The sequence below is a fragment of the Scleropages formosus genome, chromosome 25 (assembly GCF_900964775.1).
Source record: "Scleropages formosus chromosome 25, fSclFor1.1, whole genome shotgun sequence".
Classification (NCBI taxonomy): domain Eukaryota; kingdom Metazoa; phylum Chordata; class Actinopteri; order Osteoglossiformes; family Osteoglossidae; genus Scleropages; species Scleropages formosus.
In genome coordinates this window covers 4,345,868-4,357,846 of record NC_041830.1, presented here as the reverse complement: position 1 = coordinate 4,357,846, position 11,979 = coordinate 4,345,868, and positions in this window count along the sequence as shown.

Below are 11,979 nucleotides of genomic sequence, written 5' to 3'. Positions count from 1 at the left end.
ATGCACAGCTGAAACCACATCATCAAGTTTGCCAATGACACGACCGTGGCGGGTCTCATCAGCAAGAACGATGAGTCAGCATACAGAGAGGAGGTTCAGCGGCTAACAGACCGGTGCAGAGTGAACAACCTGTCCCTGAATGTGTACAAAACAAAAGAGATGGTTGTTGACTTTAGGAGAGCACAGAGTGTCCACTCTCTGCTGAACATCGACGGCTCCTCTGTGGAGATCGTCAAGAGCAGCAAATTCCTTGGTATTCACCTGGCAGAGAACCTCACTCGATCCCTCAACACCAGCTCCATAGCCAAGAAAGAGAAGTCATGGTAAACCAGGAAGTCGTGGATAACAGGGACAGGCAGGGAAACAAGGATGAAGGCAAGGGGTGGACGAGGGTGAGGGTGAGGACGAGGACGAGGACAAGGGATCAGGGAAGGCAGGAAAACTAATGCAAGAAGCGCGAGTGAGTAACAAGGCTGAACAAGGTTTTGCATTTGTGTGTGTTCCGTGCTTTCCTTTTATACGCTCGTCCCCTGATCTGCTGCAGGTGGTCCTCATTGCACTGAGGTGAAGGGCGTGACAGCCTATGATCCTTGAATGTTGGATATCTTAAAGTACCCACAATTAATATTTCAGTAGAAGGGCATGAAATAGCTACAGAGCACCTAAACTCTGGAATAACTTTTTAGGTAGTATTCAGAATCCCCATTCAGTCTTAGAATTTAAATCCAGGTTTAAAATTTGCTTTTTTAGTTTGCATACCAGCTGTACAATTACACACACACACACACTTTCCGAACCGCTTGTCCCCTGTGGGGTCGCAGGGAACCGGAGTCTACCCGGCAACACAGGGCGTAAGGCCTGAGGGGGAGGGGACATCAGTCTGTCGCAAGGCACCCCAAGAGGGACTCGAACCCCAGACCCACCGGAGAGCAGGACCCGGTCCAACCCACTGCGCCACTGCGCCCCCGCGCCCCCGTGCTGTAGAATTATTCTTGATGTATTCATTGTATACACGGATGCTTACTCCATTGAGTTTTTTTGTTTTCACCTTCACTATGGTCAGATGACATTCAATTGCTATTCATATAACTGTCATTTTGAATCAGTTTGAGTAACCTTGTTCGGTGCTCTGTCACTCTGTCAAGAAGAGTGATATATAAACATAAACTAATCTGAACTCAGTTCCACTTTGGACTTCAGTGTAGCACCCTACCTGCTCACAGCGGCTTCAGAGCGTTAAGTTTCCAAACTTTCCAGAACTTGCTATTGCCAGCAGTGCTGCTGATGCAGGGCTTGAGAGAAAGGACTTTGAGAACATGCTTCCTGTTTTAAAGGATCAGAATGGACCAACCAAGACAACAAAAGTATCTGGCACCACTGGTGTCTAAAACACACACACACTTTCTGAACCGCTTGTCCCATACAGGGTCACGGGGAACCAGAGCCTACCCGACAACACAGGGCGTAAGGCCAGAGGGGGAGGGGACACACCCAGGACGGGACGCCAGTCCATCGCAAGGCACCCCAAGAAGTACTCGAACCCCAGACCCACCGGGGAGCAGGACTGTGGTCCAACCCACTGCGCCACCGCACCCCCCTCCTGTCTAAAACAACATAGCAATTTTTCTCTTCATCATTTCTGTTGAAATTCTTTATTTGATATATACTTCAAACTGTAAGGCAAAAAAAATTAAATTAATCTAATTAAATTGTATCATAAAATCAACAAATGTTCACACTCAGTATGGTGTTTTACAGCAAAGACAACAGAGGTGCTGGCCGTGCTCAAGCAGCTTTCTGATTATTGCTTCAGTCAGTTAGGGACTAGATGCCACAGCAAAGGGGGAACCCTTAGGAGCACTGGTCACCAACATCCAGCTTCTGGTGCGCTGGGCAGCAGTCGATTGCAGCAAAACAGGTGAAGAGGAGGAAGTTGCCTGCCAAGCTAAAGCATCGCCCCAACAACGGCAAACTTCAGTTATCTATTGGCACTGCCAAAGTGAGGGTGTAGAGCACATCACTGCAAGGAGTCCGCACTTACCTTGTCATGGGGAAACGCTGGAGTGGTAGCACTATGAGGGTGGCTTCATGCTGTCACCATGTCCCCTCTCAAGTTGCACCCTTTTTCCCTTCTGGGTCACCTGGGACCCCTCCACAACCTCTGCTAACCTTGTCTTGTAGAGGACATAGCCTGCAAAGCCCTCCTATATATGGGATCCAAAATCTCTGTCATCTGCATGAGGGTGCTTCCAGAAACCAGTCACCATCTCTCCAAGAAGTGAACTGAAGTGGTGGGGAATGGGTCTAAAGTCACCTCCTGTAACTGTGGTGATATGGGGGAGACAATACCTGCCTGTCATTGTGGGCAACCTCCAGCTGCAGGTTCTGGTTTAAGGAGATTCAGGACGTATGTTTTCTGGGGATGGATGTCCTCATCAAGATGGGGCAATGCTGGATCTGGACAGCGATCACTCTAACTCGCAGGGGAGACCATCAGCTGCACTTTTCCCTTTCAGCAGCAGCAGGCTCTCAGGAATGGGTTCGTTTTCTCAGGCTGCAGATGGATGGAACTGAGGCTGTGTGTGGCAGTGAGCAAAGCGGCACAGCCACATGGCAAGGTGAAGCCCAGTTGGCACAGTTGGGACACTGCACCACATGTGTCCTGCAGTCCTCAGCAGAGAGCAGAAGCTGTGGAAGCCCAGAAGGACGGAGCTAGAGGACAGCGAGCAGGAGCAATTGAAACAGTTCCTGGAGGGATTTGTAGATGTCTTCACTGTCAGGAACAAGGACTGCACCAGGATGGTGCAGGCAAAGTGACCCACCCCCATGCGACCACATCATCTGGCCCTGGCTAAGAAGCAAAGAAAGTATAAGAAAGAGAAGAAAGGAAAAGAAATGACTGCTGCTGGCATCACCAAACTCTCCAGCAGTCCTAGTCTGAAAAAAAGATGGCAGCTGGTGGTTTTGTGTGGACTGCCAGCACCTAAATGCCATAACCATCCACTTCTCCTACCTATTACCATGCATCATTGATGCACTGGCCTCTATCGCAGGCTCCTGGTGGTTCAGTTCCCTGGACTTGCGGAGTGGCTGCTGGCAGGTCACATTGGCTCCAGATGCATGCAAGAAGACAACATTCGTTTTGGGGTGGGACCTCTTGCACTTCATGGTCATGCTTTTTGATTTCTACAATGCTGTCTCCTCCTTCAAGCAGCTGATGGAATGAATTTTTTGTAAAAATATACATATTAATACAAAAAGGCTAAGCGGGACATGTAAAGCAAACTAGAACAATTAAACATCAGATACTGGAGACTAGAGACACTAGTGTATTTGACATGATTTTCTTAGTTGCTATAGCCAAAACATCCTCAGCCTACTCCCTGTCATGCTCTGTGACAGATGCTTTGACCTGTTTGGCAATCAATGGTGCTGGACTTGCATGATGTGGTAAGATATGTTAATCTCTTCTGCACTGAACAGGTGACAGCCTTGTAATCTTTAGCTTGATGTGTTGTTAAATCACAAAACCTAGAGCATATGTTGTGCTCTTTCAGAAAACTCCTTGGTTCAAACAAGTGGCTTTTCCCTGAAGCTCTTACACTTCTTCAATCAGTGCGGTTTTTTATGAAGACGGTACTCTCTGAGTCATCTGTATAGGTTCTGATGACAGCTGAGGGTAATGAATTTTCAGCCTCTGTTTTGTTTTCCAAAACAAGAGCTTTAATTTTCTGTAGATTAGGTGGAGACTTCCTTTCTTTAAATTATGTTGTGCCAGAAGCAGGAACTGCAAAGGTAGGGTCGTTTCTCATTTATGCATGGTGGCATAGAAAAAACCCACAATGCTCGCTCCTGTGCCACGAACCTTGAGTAACCCATTGTTATTGGAGATTTTGGGACAGTATCTTCACAATATGATTTATTTTTCCAGCTGTGTGAAGGAAAGACAGCCCAAGCAAGTAATCCTTGCATTTTGCAGTTTTTATTTCCTGGAGCAAGTCTCCGAGCTCTGGTAACCACTGATGACCTTTATTCAGACTTGTTACAGCCCAGTCTAGGGTTGGGCCACCACCAGAAAAAATATATAACCAGATTCTCACAGACAATAGAAGCTGGTCTGCTTTATTGAAGAACAGCTCATAAGGCATTTCTCCAGGGGTGTACCACACCAACAAAAGCAAAAGTAAACCCTGCCCTTAGTGATAACCACCTACCCTACCAAATCAAACAAAATAAGCCATTCTTACCCTGGCTCCTGACGAAAGACAAAGCTGGAGAAAAGAAAATGGCACTCAGCCCTTAAATTTATTTTAAAGGAACTAATTGCAGTATACAGTTAAGTTTTATGCACTTTTTACAAGTAACCTCACCACATTCCCTAAAGATGTGTGTGAACAATGTCTCACAAAAATACACAGTTTATCAACCAACAATTATAGCAAAAGCAAGAAACCCACAAGTCTCTGGTACAGTTATTCTCTTGCTCAGGTGTCCTTGTTGCTTATCAGTCTACTAGTAAGCTGACCAATAGCAGCTGGCTGCCAGTTGACTCCACCTGCGGATGAGAAGGACGGAGATCCAAAATACCACAGACCTAAGGATCAAGGCCATAACACCTCCTCACTAAAAAATTGATACCTAGTGTCACATAACAAAAGTGAGTCAGATCACAGGCAAATGAGACAAAGCACACACACACTGGCTGAAACCGCTTGTCCCAAGCAGGGTCATGGAAAGCCGGAGCCTAACCCAGCAACACCGGGCACAAGACTGGAGGGGACACACCCAGGACGGAATGCCAGCCCGTCACATGGCACCCCAAGCAGGGTTTGAACCCCAGACCCACTGGAGAGCAGGACCTGGCTAAACCTGCTGCGCCAGCGTACCCCCCATGAGACAATGCATTGGCCACAAAATCATCTATTCCTTATTTACGTTTAACAAACTTGAAAGGCTGGATCAGCAAAGCCCAAAGCACAAACCTTTGATTCTTGTGTACATTCACGAAAGAGGGTTATCAGTATACACAAAAGGAGATGACTGATCATATAGATGTTGCGCGACCAACGGTAAAGTAAGGGTCTCTTTTTCCAATGGTGTGGTAATGGACCTGGTGCTTGTTGAACTTCTTTGAATAAAAACAGACAGGGTGTTTAATAACTAGGTCATCAACTTGTATTAACCCAGCCCCAGCTCCCACATCACTGGCATCTATATCCAGTCTGAAAGGTCAATTAAGATCAGGAGGCACTAACATACAGGGGCACTACAGAGGACCACTTTGACTTGATCAAAAGTACTTTTGACACACTTCATACCACTGATACATACAACGCTTATCACTTAGGGTAGAAACTTGTCCCTGATCTATTTTTCCCCAAATACGTTATTGTTCCCTTACTGAACTCACACTTTGCCAGGTAAAAAGTGAGAAAAGCCTCTTTATGATGTTGAGAAACCTTTTACAGGGTTTTCACATGTTCAAGTCAAGAAGATGTATAAATAGCCACATCATCCAAAAGCACTGCACAATTTTTCAGTTTTCTATGGGATTTAAATCTCAGATGCTCTTTCAAAGGCATCTGCCAATAACCTTTTACAGAGATCTAACTTGGTAACATATCCTTAGCAGATCCTACTTTGTCATTACAATCTTCTGTGTATAGCATTTGAAAAGATTCTGGGGCTAACATTTACCTTCCTATGTACAGTATATTCAGTATATTCCATTATTCCATATTTCATTTTGAGTCTATACTAGTACCATCAGGCATTAGGTACTAGTATAGAGGCAGAACGTCACAGGCTGCCACTGGGAATACTTTCTTGAAAGTATTGCATTCTTGCTACATTAGCTTTTGCTTTTCTGGGCTATGTTGGTTGGCATTCTGTCAAATTGTTGGACTATTTAAAATATCAATGTCATGTCTGAACACAGTTTGATGTGCCACCTCAGTAAACAGGTCTGGGTATTCATTAATGAGATTTTTAAATATTAATTGGTGTTCATTAAGATGCTGTACAAATGGGTCAAAACACTGTAGCATTCCAAATTATGCAACCTAGCAGCTACAACAGTAGACTGAGACAGCAAGTCATCACAACTATTGGACTCATCAACAAGCAGATAGGACAAGGTTTGTTTCGCACACATGGAGTGCGACGGCACAGTGGGTTTGGCCACATCCTGCTTTTTGGTGGATCTGGGATTAGAGTCTTACTTGCGGTGCCTTGGGTCGAACTGGCGTCCCATCTTGGGTGTGTCCCCTCCCGTCCTTGTGTTGCCGGGGTAGGTTCCGGTTTGCCATGACCCCATTCGGGACAGGCGGTTTCAGCCAGTGTGTGTTTCACACACTTACTTGGGGCACTTGATTCGTGTGACATATGGTTTTAGCATGTAAACATGACATACTCAGTTTCCTTTTACATATGAATTACAGTTTGTGGCACTCATTTTCTCTCACTACATAAGGAACCGAAAAGCTTAGCTTGTAGAAAAGACCAAGTCAATGACAGCAACAGTAACACTTGGTTTTGGGTCTTAAATTCTCGTGAAGGGCTTTATCACAACAGGTCTTCATTTTCCCCGGTGCAGAAGACAATGAAGACCTAGCAGCATCCCCTGACTAATGTAAGGACTCATGAAAGTTACTCATGTAGTCCAAAATATTACACTGAAGTCTGAACATTTCTGCCAACAGTTGCTCTTCTAAATGCTTTCCTGGACTACAAACAGTATGTCCAAACACAAACAATGGTGGGCTAAAATCTTGAACCTCACTTAATGCAAATAGTAACCAAGGCAACTGCTCATCCCAGTGCTTTGCCATTTCCAAGCAAAAGGCACGGAGGCAACATGTCAATGACTGAAGAAACCTACCCAAACCTCCTTTTGATTTTAAATGAAATGCAGAAAAGGTTCTGTGATTGACAGCTATTATTGTTGAAGATAACTTAGAGACAAAGTTGGTGCCTTGGTCTGTATATACAGGTTTTGGCAGACCATAAGTGGGACAGAACCCAATCAAGGCTTTGGATATATTTTTAGCAGTGAGGGATCATAGATGAATAGACTCAGGAAAATAAGCAAATATTAGAGTCAGCAAATATCGATTGTGTTGCTGTGTTGACCAAAACAAAAAAGTGACAATCAAGAATCAAGGTTTCAAAGACCTCACCAACAGCAGGAATGAGTTGTGTTGTGAATAACTTGATTTGGTTTACAAGCAACTTGGCAAACATGGCATGACTTACAGTACTTCATATCAGACCTCGGTTTAGGCCAAAAGAAGTGACACAGGATGCATCGATATATTTTATTTATTCCTAAACAGTCTGCCACGACATGATCATGAGCTAAATGGAGAATTTGTATTCTGTAGACAGAGGTTAGCACAATTTGAAAAAAACAATATTCCACCCTTCAGATGTTCTAGATGCCTCAGAACCCCTTCATCAGGGTAAGATGCCACAGGATATTCACTAATTTTGTCATTCACCACTGCAGACCTACAACTACAGAGAGAAGGGTCTTTCTTTTGTGCTGCACACAGCTCTGCACAACTCACTGGTGAAGACAAAGAAAACAAATATGTAAAGAGCAAAGCATTGTCAGTCTCACAGAACCACAAGGTGAAATACTGACAGTCACTTTTCAGTGGCTCAGTAGACATGCCTTCAGGATCCTGAAACAAGACGGAGATGTTCACTTCCACTCCAATTTTTTGCTGCAGCGCTCCTGTCAACCATACAGGCTGGAAGAACTCCTGGAAACAACAGGTATCTTAGACTGAACAGCCAAATAAACACAGCTAGACACCAAATCAGAGATGAAATGAGCATTGCTTAAGTTTAATTCTACACAATACAATGTGTGACTCACAAAATGTTCACTCACTGAATCCAGCACATTAACAAGAATGAATGACTGTGCTGCACCTATATCTTCAAGGCAGAAACAGATACATAACTATTTGTTTCATCAGAAAATGTAAAATGATTAAAAAACAGCTTTGCACTGATTCTGGACAAAATAGTTTTATACTCTGTTTTCACAAACACTGCACTGTGTTTTTTTTTTTTTTTTTGCTTTTTTATTCTGCACATCACAATTAGCAATTAAATGGCTGACAGGAATAAAAAAAAACACATTTATTTTGTGGACAAGGTAACACATTACCAGGCTAGCATGTTGGTACATCACTTACTCAACCTAACAAATGTTTTAACACTGGCACTCTTTTCTTTAAAAGAATGATATCACACTCAAAGAGAGGGAGTGCCTGCTAGTATGAGAACTAAGAACTCTTGTTATTAAAAGATGAGTTTTTGACTACAGCAGCAGTTGAGAAAGATGTCACCTTTTGCTCATTTAAATGAACCACAATGCATTCTGGAAGACAGCTTTTACAATCTTCCACAAGACCCAGTTCGTGAAGTTGCTCGAATGTTATCACCTTACAAGACTGACACTAATTTTCAATTCAATTTATTTTTTTAATGCACTCTTCTCACGCTGGCGTCCCGTCCTGGGTGTGTCAACTCCCCCTCCGGCCTTACACCCTGTGTGCCGGGTTAGGCTCTGGTTCCCCGTGCCCCATATGGGCGAGCGGTTCGGACAGACGGACTCTTCTCACGCAGTGATACAAAGTGCTGAGCAAAGACATAAGACAAACAGATAGTTGGCTGTACATTAAATTACTACAATAACCATGCAATTATTAAAGCTGTAAGTAAACTTACTGGCCATGGAGGAAAGGAACATTTAAAAAAAAAAAAAAAAAAAAAAAAAAAAAAAAAAAAAACCTCTGGGGGTCCAATTGCCAGTGGCTGCCCACATCTCCTGGGCATCTGAGATAAAAAAAAAACTAAGTCAATTTACAGCTATTTATATCATTGTAACAGCTATTATAACTGCTATTTTTCAAAAATGGTATTTTCACAAGCATATTCATCAAAAGTTTGATGTTCAGTCTTCACCTGTGATCAAAACTTTTGCTTAAATCATAAGCTTTTGGCACCAACTCATATGCTCGGAGGACCGACCCTTTCACCACATCAAGAATTTGCCCTACTGTCAATGAAGAGCACACTTCTTGGACTTTCCCTAGTAATTTTCATTGCCATAACCAAGCCCACATCTTTTGGCATTACAGTGTTGCTGCAGCCATTCAATATGAATCCAAAATATGAATCTACTTCAGATTTTATGAACAGAGGAACCAGAGCAATATGTCTACTCAAATCAAACTCAGTGACAGAAGAGGTGGTATTGTGAATGCTTGATGCAGTCTTTGAGTGGGACTCTTTTGCAGCCTTCAGCTCCAAAGCGCAAACCCATAACAGCTCTCCCAATCTTGATAGTGAATTCCAGCTCATTCAGCTTTACTGCCGTTTCCAGTTCAGCAGACTCGTACACAGGTTCCCAGAGTTCAGATTACAGGATCTATACTGTGAAGCTAAGGTAAACTGGCAGACAGCCGACCTCTTCTAACACAACACCTGGACTCCCAGTTTTAGCTCAGCCTGACAGTACACATTCTTCCACCAAGGCCTGCACAGTACTTTTTTGATTTCCTCTTTTCTTGCACTGCAGGACATGGAGATATTACAGAATTCTGTCAACATAAGCAAGTCAGCTTTTTGACACTAAAGTGCTGCAGAGGTCTAAAGAAAAAATCAATCCAAACTAAACTTGAGCCAGCATTTGAGCACACCCAAAAAGCCACATAGTGAGAAACACTAGCACGATCAGGCCCCAAAAACTACTCACCCAACAAGCCAAAAAAAACACAAGATGATGTTCAGATCCAGTATGAGACTTAATATGTTGCAGCTTAGTCTTGGGATAGGCTGCAACACAGGGGTTGTTTAAGATTGGCCACCACAAGGAAATTATACCACCAGTTCTTACAGACAGACAGAAGTTGGTCTGCTTTATTAAAGAAAGGCGACCCATAAGCCGTCTCTCCAGGTGTAGAAGACAACAACACAACTAACAGGTGTTGTGTATTGATTATAGTGAAAACTCCGGGCTAAGTGTTAATAGGCCACTCTTAATAGCACCATGGGTTAGCGTTTGGTTGGCCGGCAATATGTACAGAAAAGGGTAGAAGAGTTGTTGCTGCACGTGGTTCAGTAAAGGAAAAAGAAAACATTATCCACCGCATCTTGTCTTTATTTGTGTTTGAGTGTAGTTATTGCACCCGTAAACACAACAACAGGAACCCTACCCTTAGTGATACTTAAGTACCATGTCAATTCAAACAAAAATATAAATTCTACCCTGTCTCCTGACTAAAGAAAAATCAGTACAAATCTATAAAAGAATCGCACTCACCCCTTTCCACCAGTTGCTAATTTACACAGATTTTCAAGTAACTATTTATAATCACACAGTCAAGGTTTTACAGACCACTTACATAGGCTCCTTACCACTTTCATTACAGGTAAGTGAGAACAAAGTCTGACACAAAGACAGTCATAAACAAGCACAGCTACAGCACCAGAATGAGCTCCACAAGTGATAGAGATGAAGGCAAGAGAGAAAGAGAGAGACGGAGAGAAACCACAGGCCTTAGGACCAAGGCCATAACCAAATCCTTCAGGAACCTTTCAAGTCTTGTAAAGAGTGAGGCTTTCAATGGCTTCAGGAAAACGTAATACTTATTTAATCTTTTCCACATTTTCTTCAAACCACTTGTTAGATGATTCACATGAACTGCTCTAATCCTTCTGGCATGTTACAGTGACTCTCTATCCAGCCACTTGATAAGAAGGTCTAAATCTTTACTAGGTTTAAGGTTCAATCCTTCTGTGGCATTCAGAAAGTTGACCTCCTGGGTAGTTTATTGGTTGACTGTTAAACATTTTGAGCCCTGCTGTGGCAAGATCATGGTGAACCAGGTAAACAGAAAGTTCAGATATGCCTAAAGACCTTGCTGGAGAAATATGCACAAGCTAATCACCTTCAGTTACATCAGTATACCCCAGCCAACAGAAATTGGATGGCTTTGAATCACTGATGTACTATATGTGGCTCTGAAACCAAGGTTTCAACTACTGTGTTTTTCTGTAAGAGAAGTCAGACATCTGGATTTAGTAAGCTGTGATGATTGGGATGTATGTCAACATATGGTGGCTGTACAAGTTGTACAGAAGGCTATTTCACACACACACACACACACACATTTTCAGAACCGCTTGTCCCATACGGGGTCGCGGGGAACCAGAGCCTACCCAGTAACACAGGGCGTAAGGCCGGAGGGGACACACCCAGGACGGGACACCAGTCTGTCACAAGGCACCCCAAGCGGGACTCAAACCCCAGACCCACTGGAGAGCAGGACTGTGGTCCAACCCACTGCACCACCGCACCCATCAAAGGCTATTTCATTTTTTATAAATTATATCGTGTTGCTGTGCTGTCAAAATGTGCTTCAATATACTCACTGGTGGGACAGTGTGGTTGCTGAGGAGGCAGGTTGACACTCCACTTGGGACAAGTGGTTTGTTGACCATAGATCTATATGTGGCAAAGATTTCCCTGCACCCCACATCTCCCTCAGCATCCAGAAACAAACTTCAAGCTTATTCACAGAATCTATCCCACTCCATTGCACCTACACAGGATGTTCCCCAGGGCATCCCATCAGTGCTTCAAATACTAAGCCTATCCAGACACTTTGATATATTTATTCTGGAAATGCAGTATGGCACAAGATTACTGGCCTGGGGTACATACAACTATACAATAAGAAACATCAAAAATCTGACTTCTTCCCATCAATTTTGTTCTTCAGTCACAATCCAAACTTTTTTCTTGATGATGTTATGGCATGTAAGCTGAGTACTCTTACATATTTGGCAAAGATATATTTGTTAATGTTGTGGTCTACAAAGGAATTCCCCACAGTAAATACGTGGATGGCTGAAGTGTTGAAATTTCTTCCATTGGAACAATTGGGATTTTGATTCTCA